A 10,372-nucleotide genomic window follows, 5' to 3' on the forward strand; every position below is an offset into this window, starting at 1 on the left:
AGGTAAAAAAGTTACAGTAAGCTAACGTTAATTTATGACTGAAGAAAGAAAAATATTTTTAAATAAATTTAGTGTCACCTAAGTGTACAGTGTTGATAAAGTCTACAGTAGTGGACAGTAATGTCCCAGGCCTTCACTTTCACTCCCCACTCACTCACTGACTCCCCCAGAGCAGCTTCCAGTCCTGCAAGCTCTATTTGTGGCGAGTGCCCTATACAGGTGTACCATTTTTTATCTTTTATACCATATTTTTACTTTTCTATGTTTAGATACACAAATACTTACCATTGTGTTATAATTGCCTACCGTATTCAGTACAGTAACACGCTGTACAGGTTTGTAGCCTAGGAGCAATAAACTCTACCATATAGCTTAGGTGTTTAGTAGCTGTACCATGGAGGTTTGTGTCAGTTCACTCTACGATGTTCACACAATGATGAAATCACCTAACCATGCATTTCTCAGAACGTATTCCTGTCATTAAAGGATGCAACACTGTAGTATAAACTATATCTCTTAATGCTTGATTTGAATTTCATAGAGAAAAACTTTGCCTGTTTGTTAGTAACTTAACTACTTTTCTTAAATTTCCTTTATCATTACACTCTGTAATGCTCCTTATTACTTGAGAAATTCTATGGTTTTTCCTGAGCTGATTTTTTTTTCTGTTTCTTTTGCAAAGCAAGAGAAACTTGATTCAATCATATTTTTAAATGGGTTGATTTTTGTGACAGTGACAAATAAATAATGACGTTTTAAATATAAGCTAAGAATTTTAAATATATTTATTATGACATTGTGATTTATAAGGAATATATTTATTTGGTCATTCAGATGATCAGAATATATTTCTCATGCACATTTGCTCTTCACCCACAGTTCCTGGCTCACAGCTCCCAAAACTCTTGGAATTTCCTGAGCAATAAGAGCAATGGGAACATCTTTTGTTATAATATTTCATCTCATGTCCCCAGTTCCTGGAAAAGCTTCACAGCCATAAAGGCGAAATGAGTGTCTTTTTATTCATAGCAAGCTATTTCCACCATAACTGGGTTTATGTTAATGAAGTGACTTTTGCAAAGTACCTAAGGATGGGAGCTACTTGCTGGGGGAACCAACCATGAATAAAGGGTTGGAACCTTCAGTCCCATCGCCTGATTTCCAGGGAGGGGATAAGGGCTAGAGGTTGGCCAATGAGTTAATCAATCATGCCTATGTACTGAAGTCTCCATAAAAACTCAAAAGGAGGAGGTTGGGAGGTTCCACATTGAGGACCCAGAACACCTCCACATGCCACCATGCCAACCTCAAGCTCCATGAGGACGGGAGCTCCTTTGTTTGGGATTTTGCTCAATGTAGCTCTTCATTTGACTATTGATTCATGTTCTTTAGTATCCTTTATAATAATCTAGTGAAAAAATGGGTTTTCCTGAGTTCTGTGAGCCATTCTAGCAAATTAGTTGAACTCAAGGAGGAGGTCCTGGGAACCTCTGATTTATAGCCAGTCAGTCAAAATTACAGGTAACAACCTGGACTTGCGATTGACATCCTAAGTTAGAGGGAGTCATTGAAACCTGCAGTTTGTAGCTGATCAGTCAGAAGCACTGGGCTTGTGATTGGCATCTGATGTGGAGGGCCGTCTTGTGGGACTGAGCTCTTCACGGGTGGAATCTGATTCTATTTCCTGGTAGATCACGTCACATAGTGTCAAAAATGAGCAGGGTGTCTGAGAAGTGCTTGTTGGTGTGGGGAAGTCTCCATACACACATGTTGGAATTAGGTTCAGGAATCTAATTTATTTATGTGAGAATATGGTAATTTTCGACAGACGTCTAGGAAGATAGTTCTGAAAATCAAAACAAAACGTTAAATGAACGGAAGGAAATGAGGAAAGAAGAGTCACAGTGGTCGTGGACGAATTTCATTTGAATGCTTTGCTCATTTGAAGATCTCTTTTTTGCAACTATAGGGGCTTATTGGTTGACAACAATAAAGCTGGTGATGTAACACCCCCTACTGACCTGCGGGAGAATGTGTGTCATTACCCTTCAACACGTACTCTGACAGGCCAAACCTCCAGGCCTTCCCCCTTCAGTCATTATGATGCTTGATGACACATTATGTTTCTTCATTCTAGATTACAATGAAAATTGCTAATTTCAGGAGAGCTTAGAAATTGGTTTGAGACCCTTGCACATTTTTATCCTTTACTCTTAGATTCTATGACACCAAAACTGTCCAATAATTTAATTAGTTCTAGCCATGACTGTGCTGTCTTGGAATTACACTGTGTTGCCAGCTCTGGATAATCCTAAATTATTCGGGCCAATTTTATTAGACCAATATTACAGATACAGAAACCAATTTTAGTAAATAAGATAGAGAAAACGATATAGTGCTAAATCTAGAGAAACTAGTTTTTTGTTTGTTATTTTTTTGTTTATTGGTTAGACCATCTAAATGAGTGTGATTGGTTCAGATCTAAAAATCTTTTCTAGTTTCCAATACCTAAAAGTGTGGGTTCGATAGGTCCACTTACTAGCCACTTCCACAGGGGAACGTCTGACCCCAACAGTCCTTCTGAATAACGCTTGGCTTAGCATTTGAGCCAGCTCTGGGTTTTCTTTTAATGGGCACAGACCTGAGGTCATTTTAGGTACTTTAGAATTCGACCTTTAGTTCTCCAAAGCCCAGTAAAGTTAATGATTTGCATTATGCAACACTTAAAGAAAATAGCAAAGCTGGAACTGGAAATTAATTCTAGTCTTACATAAACTTCTTGAACATAGGGACTAGATCTTTCTAAAGTGGCTAATTTTCTCTAAAATCTTTGGTTAATTCCTTTGCCAATTAGAAGAATTAGTGTGAAGAACTGGGGAAATTTCAATATTCACAGTCCCACAAAAATGTTGACTTTATGATAGTTTACCAGTGCATATCATTTAAAAGCATATACTTTAGATCTCAAGTTACTGAGAACATTTGCTCAAAGTATCCTGTCAAAAACTATTTTCATGACATTATAGTCTATCCTTGTCTTCCACTCTGGCACTTTTACCTTTCTCATTAAGGTAAAAAAGATGTTAAACTCAGATTGAAAGTAACTCAGTGCTTAGAATAGGACCTGGCACATAGGAAAAGTCCATAATGTCGGTGTCGCAATCCAATGTACACATCAGGATAGATGCGGAGAGGGCTGATGGCCACTCTGAGTTTATTATAACCAGCGTTTCAATATATACATAGCTTACAGCTGTTAAACATACACAGATGTTCTGGATGAAGTAATTAGCGAATGCCAAGAATTCTTAATGATTTCTCAAGGAGCCCTCCCTTGACCTCTGTTTTGATATTATCATGTTATTGCTGTGCTCCTATATTTTTATCTCGGAGCAGGCAAGGTCTCTTAGGCAACGGTCCCTCCTGCTCCCGATATTGATATCGTTTCTCCATCTGTGCCCCCGGGCGGTCGTCGCCTGGCTTAGGTTGCCCCCCCTCGGAGGTCTTACCCGTCATTGGCTAACCGGCCTTCTCACCTCTGGGTCACAGTTTGTTGGCAAGCCTTTGCCAGTGATTATTAACCCTTCCTGTGTCAGGGGCGGCTACACATAAACGTTAGCTATTATCCAAATGCTCTAGAACAACAGTATTTAGAATGTGGTACATGGATACCTGGGGGTCCTCAAAATCCTATCAGGAGATCCACAAGGAAAATATTTTCATAATAATACTAAGGTATTGGAAAGTGATGTCAGCTTCATGGCAGAATGAGTTGTTCCCTTGTCTTTCCCCTCTAAGTTACAACCAGTGGGACATCCAGCACCCAACAAAGGACTCCCTGAAAAGCACACCTGAACACCTGACAGGTCCATGCATCTATACATCTGAAGGTGGGTGGACTGGACATTCAGGGGGCAATGGAACTAGGAGAGCATGCTCTCTCTTCTCCCTTAGTGGTGGCAATCCAAAACATGGATGTTCCTGGCAGGGGTGGTGGTATCCTGACCTGAGGTTTCAAGGAGAACCCTGGCATGTGTGCTGGCAGCCAGGGGCTGCAGGTGCCGACATGGCACTTGCAGTTTAACTCCTTTCCCTCACATCCCCAGCAGTGGCAGGTGGCACACGAGTCCTGAAGCTTCAGGACACAGAGTGGTACTGGCAACCCAGCGCCCTCCCCCCACCCCTGGCAGTGGTGCCAGTCTTTTCAGCAGTGAAGATAGGATCCAATATGTAGATTTTCCTGGCAAGGGTGGGGTGCCCTGACCTGAGGTTTCAAAAAGCACACTGGCACATGCCAGTGACCAGAGGCTACAGGAACAGCAACTACACTCATGGCTTAGCCACTACCCTGCCCAGTGATGGTGGGTGGCGCACACATCCTGAGGCTTCAGGACATATACTGGTGTTGGCAACCCAGCCCCCAGCCCCTCTCCAAGCAGTGGTGCTGGTCTTTCCAGCAGCAAGGGCTGCATCTAAAACATGGATACCATCAGCGGAGGTGGTAGTGCTCTGATTTGAAGTTTCAAAAAGTACACCAGCGCAGGCCAGCAACCAGAAGCTGCAGGAGCAGCAACAGCACCTCCAGTTTAGCCCTTGCCCCTCTCCCAGCAGTGGCAGGTGGCACCTGTGACCTGAGGCTTCAGGAGCCACAGCAGATCCCATGAACCAGCACCCTGTGGTGGCACCGCTGACACTGACTCTATCAGCAGCAAGGGCTGCATACAATACCCCAGTCCCTTGGCAGCTACAACAATACCTATGAACCCAGTACTCCTGGCAGCACCCCCAGATAACTGAAGAGCAGCATTACAGGTGGTGCACGGGGCAGCAGCATCCAAACCTGTGGAGAGGCCATGGAAAGCCAGTAAGGGAACACAAGATCCAGGTGACCCCAGAAGCAGCAGAAGTGCTCGCAGCCTGGTGGCCCCAGTGGTGACACCTGAGACTGCAGCAACATTGTAAGCAGCAAGGCACCAGCCATCTCAGAGGCACAAGCAGCACAAGGAGGGCACTGACAATGCCTCTGGCAGAGGCAGTGAAGGGTGAAAAAGTGCAGGCTCTCAAATACAACCAGAAGCAGCTCAGAATCAAAGTAACCAAAGCCTTACCCAAATCAGAATGGTGTTTACTGCCACAAATGCACCAGCAGAGGATCAGCTCATCAGGCACCATGAAGAACTACAGTGACACAGCAGAACAGAAAGGAAATGACATCTCTCCAGAAGTCAAACTTGAGGTCATGAAAGATTACAATCTAACTGACAGAGAATTCAAAATAGCCATCAAGAAGGACCTCAATGAGTTACAAGAAAACTCAGAGAGAGAGTTCAATGAGCTTAGGAATAAAATTAATCAACAGAAGGGGTATTTCACCAAAGAGATAGAAACTCTAAACAAAAACAAAAGAACCCCCAGAAATCCTGGAGATGAAGAACACAGTTAACGAGATGAAAAATAAAGTAGAAAGCATTGGAAATAGGGCAGACCATATGGAGGAGATAATTAGCAGGCTCAAAGATAGAAATAGAAATCCAGAAATGATTCAAGTAGAGGAGAAGAAAGAACTAAGATTTTAAAAAAATAAATTCTATGAGAAATAGCCAACTCATTTAGGAAAATCAATGTAAGGATAATAGGTATCCGAGAAGGAGAAATGAGCAGAGAGCTTATTCAAAGAAATTTTAGCTGAGAACTTCCCAAACCTGGGGAAGGAACTCAATATACAAATACATGAAGTTAATATAACTCCTAACTATCTCAACACAAAAGCCATTGTTCCAGTATAGTATCACTATACTTGATACTGTCAAAAGCCAAAAGTCAAGAGTTAAATGGTCAAAAGTTAATGCCAAAGAAAGAATATTAAGGATGGCCAAAGAGAAGAAAATAACTTACAAAGGAACCCTTATCATGCTATCAGCAGATTTCTGAGAAGAAACTCTACAGGCTAGGAGAGAGTGCAATGATATAATTGAAATATTGAAAGACAAAAACTATCAGCCAAGAATACTTTATCTAGCAAAGTTATCCTTCAGATATGAAGGAGAAGTAAAAGCTTTGCCAGACAAACAAAAGCTGAGGGAGTTCACTGCCACTAGATCTGCCTTACAAGAAATGTTGAAAGGAGCCCTTCCACCTGAACCAAAAAGGCAAAGTTTACAAAGCTTAAGCAAGGTGATAAATAGACAGACAGAATCAGAAAATTGCAACTCTATATCATAATAGTTAACAAACACTTAAATATAACATAAAGGCTAAAGGGAACGAAAGTATCAAAAATGACTATAACCACTTCAATTCAGTCACAAACTCATAACACAAAAGAGAATAATTTGTGACAACACTAAGTTAGATGGGGAGGAGGAAAGGGATGGAACCTACTTAGGCTCATGGAGATAAGAAGCTGTCAGAAAATGGACTATCCTGTCTACGAGATGTTTTTACAAACCTCATGGTAACCACTAAGCAAAATACCAGAACAGAGATACAAATGATAAATAAAGAGAAAACTGAGAAAACCATTATAGAAAATCACCAAACTGAAATGGCAGTCAGAAGTACATGGAAAGAGAAATGAAGGAGATAGAGAACAACCAGAAAACAGAGATAAAATGTCAGAAAACAGAGATACTCTAAAGGTACTGGGATTGAATACTCCAACCAAAAGACATAAAGTGCCTGGATGTATTAAAATACAAGACCCAACAATTTTCTGCCTCCAGGAAACACATCTCAGCTCTAAAGACAGAGAGGCTCAGAGTGAAGGGATGGAAGACAATACTGCAAGCAAATGGCAAGCAAAAGAAAGCAGATGTTGCCATACTTACATCAGAGAAAGCAGACTTCAAGATAAAAAAGGCAATGAGAGACAAAGAGGGGCAGTATATAACAATAAAAGGGACATTCCACCAAGAGGACATAACAGTTCTGAATATACATATACCTAACACAGGAGCACCAAAGTATATAAAACAACTATTAACAGACCTAAAGGGAGAAGTTAACAGCAACACAATAATAGTAGGAGACCTCAATATCCCACTTACATCAATGGATAGATCATCCAGACAGAAAGTCAACAAGAAAATAGTGGAACTAAATGAAAAACTAGGTCAGATGGACTTAATAGATAGATACAGAACATTCCATCTGAAAGCAGAAGAATACATATTCTTCTCAAGTGCACATGGAACATTCTCAAAGATAGACCATATATTGGGAAACAAAACAAGCCTCAATAAATTTAAGATGGCTGAAATCACATCAAGCATCTTTTCCAACCACAGTGGTATGAAACAAGAAGTCAACCACAAGATGAAAGCTGGAAAAGTCAGAAATATATTTAGATCAGCAATATGCTACTGAACAACTATTGGATCAATGAAGAAATCAAAGGAGAAATAAAAAAATACCTGCAGACAAATGAAAATGAGAATACAACATACCAAAACTTATGGGATGCAGCAAAAGCACTACTAAGAGGGAAGTATATTGCGATACAAGCCTACCAGAAGAAATAAGAAAAATCTCAAATAAACAACCTAACACTATACCTAAAAGAACCAGAAAAAGAAGAACAAACAAAGCCAAAAGTCAGTAGAAGGAAGAAAATAATAAAAATCAGAGTAGAAATAAATGAAATAGAGACTAAACAGAAAATAAAAAGGATCAATGAAACTAAGCTGGTTCTTTGCAAAAAGAAAATTGATAAGCCTTTAGATGGAATCACTAAGAAAAAAAGAGAGAAGGTGCAAATAAATAAAACCAGAAATGAAAGAGGAGAAATTACAAGAGATTCCAGAGAATTACAAAGGATTATAAGAGAATACTATGAAAAGCTATATGCCAACAAATTGGATAACCTACTAGAAATGGATAAATTCTCAGAATCATATAACCTCCAAAAACTGAATCAAGAAGAAAGAGAGAATCTGAATAGACCAATCACAAGTAAAGAGATTGAAAGAGTAACTGAAAACCTCCCAAAAAACAAAGGTCCAGGACCAGATGACTTCTCTGGTGAATTCCACTAAACATTCAAAGAAGATTTAATACCTATCCTTCTCAAACTCTTCCAAAAAATTGAAGAGGATGGGATGCTTCCTAACTCATTTTACAAGTCCAATATTAATCTGACACCAAAACCAAAGACAACACAAAAAAGAAAATTACAACACAAAAAAGGAAAAGGCCAATATTGCTGATGAACATAGATGCAAAAACCCTCAACAAAATATTAGCAAGTTGAATACACCAATATATTAAAAGGATGATACACAGTCAAGTGAGATTTATTCCAGGGATGCAGGGATGGTTCAACATCTGCAAATCAATCAATGTGATACACCACATTAACACAATGAAGAAGAAAAATCACATGATCATCCCAGTAGACACAGAGAAAGTATCTGACAAGATTCAACATCTGTTTATGATAAAAACTCTCAATAAAGTGGCTGTAGAAGGAAAGTACTTCAATGTGACAAAGGCCATATGTGACAAACCCACAGCCAACGTCATTCTCAATGGAGAAAAACTGAAAGTTATTCTTCTAAGAACAGGAGCAAGACAAGGATGCTCACTTTCACCACTCATTCAACATAGTGTTGAAAGTCCTAGCCAGAGCAATCAGGCAAGGAAAAGAAATAAAAGGGATCCAAATTGGAAAGGAAGGAGTAAAACTGTCAGTATTTGCAGATAACATGATTCTTTATATAGAAAACCATAAAGAATCCACAAAGCACTATTAGAAATAATAAATGAATACAGTAAATTCACAGGGTACAAAATCAACATGAAAAATCAGTTGCATTTCTATACACTAATAATGACTAATAATGGACTGGAATAACAAACATAGTTAACAAGCCCATATTACCTAAAGCAATCTGCAGATTCAATGTAATCTTAATCAGAATCCCAATGGCATTTTTCATAGAAATAGAACAAAGAATCCTAAAATTTATGTGGAACAAGAAAGGACTGAATAACAAAAGTTATCCCGAGAAAAAAGATCAAAGCTGGAGGTATCGCACTCCCTGATTTCAAAATATACTACAAAGCTGTCGTAATCAGAGCAGCATGGAACTGGCAGAAAAACAGACACAGAGATCAATGGAATAGAATTGAGAGCCCAAAAATAAAACCACATATCTATGGACCACTAATATTCAGCAAAGGAGCCACGAGAAAGGAAAGTCTCTTGAATAAATGGTGTTGGGCAAACCGGACAGCCACATACAAAAGAATGAAAGTAGACCATTATCTTACAGCATACACAAAAATTAACTCAAAATGGATCAAAGACTTGAATGTAAGACATGAAACCATAAAACTTTTAGAAGAAAACATAGATATTATTCCCCTTGACATCAGTCTTACCAGTATCTTTTTGAGTATATCTCTTTAGGCAAAGGAAACCACAAAAATAAACAAGTGGAACTATATCAAACTAAAAAGCTCTACACAGCAAAAGAAACCATCAACAAAATGAAAAGAAAACCCACCAACTGGGACAAAATATTTGCAGATCATATATCTGACAAGGGGTTAATTTCCAAAATATATAAAGAACTCACAGAACTCAACAATAACAAAACAAACAACCCAATCAAAAAATGAGCAGAGGACATGAACATATATTTTTCCAAAGAAAATATGCAGATAGCCAACAGGTACATGAGAAGATGTTCAACATCACTAATTATTAGGGAAATGCAAATCAAGACTACAATGAGGGGGCTGGCCCAGTGGCATAGTGGTTAAGTTTGTGCTTCACTTTGGCAGCCCTGGGTTTGCTGGTTCAGATCCTGGGTGTGGACCTAGCACAGCTCACCAAGCCAGGCTGTGGTGACGTCCCACATGGAAGAACTAGAAGGACTTACAACTAGGATATACAACTATGTACTGGAGCTTTGGGGAGAAAAACAAAGAGGAAGAGTGGCAACAGATGTTAGCTCAGGGCCAATCTTCAAAACAAAAATGTCATACAGACCAGTGAGTGCTCAAAATATATCTGCACCAACCAGATGTCACCATGATCAGCTAGGCTCATTCATGGGACACCTAATATTCAGCAAGGTAGCTTAAGGACACATTTGTAATTTATGCAAAATAATAAGTAAATAAATAATACAATGAGATATTACCTCATATCTGTCAGAATGGCTATTATGAAAAGGATAAGAAATAATACGTCTTGGAGAGGAAGTGGAGAAAAGGGAAACTTCAAACACTGCTGGTGGGAATGCAAACTAGTGCAGCCACCGTGGAAAATCGTGTGGAAATTTCTCAAAAAATTAAAAATAGAAATACCATACGATCCAGATATTCCTTCCACTTCTGGGTATTTATCCAAAGAATATGAAAACAC

Source organism: Equus quagga, chromosome 13 (assembly GCF_021613505.1).
Source record: "Equus quagga isolate Etosha38 chromosome 13, UCLA_HA_Equagga_1.0, whole genome shotgun sequence".
NCBI classification, from domain to species: domain Eukaryota; kingdom Metazoa; phylum Chordata; class Mammalia; order Perissodactyla; family Equidae; genus Equus; species Equus quagga.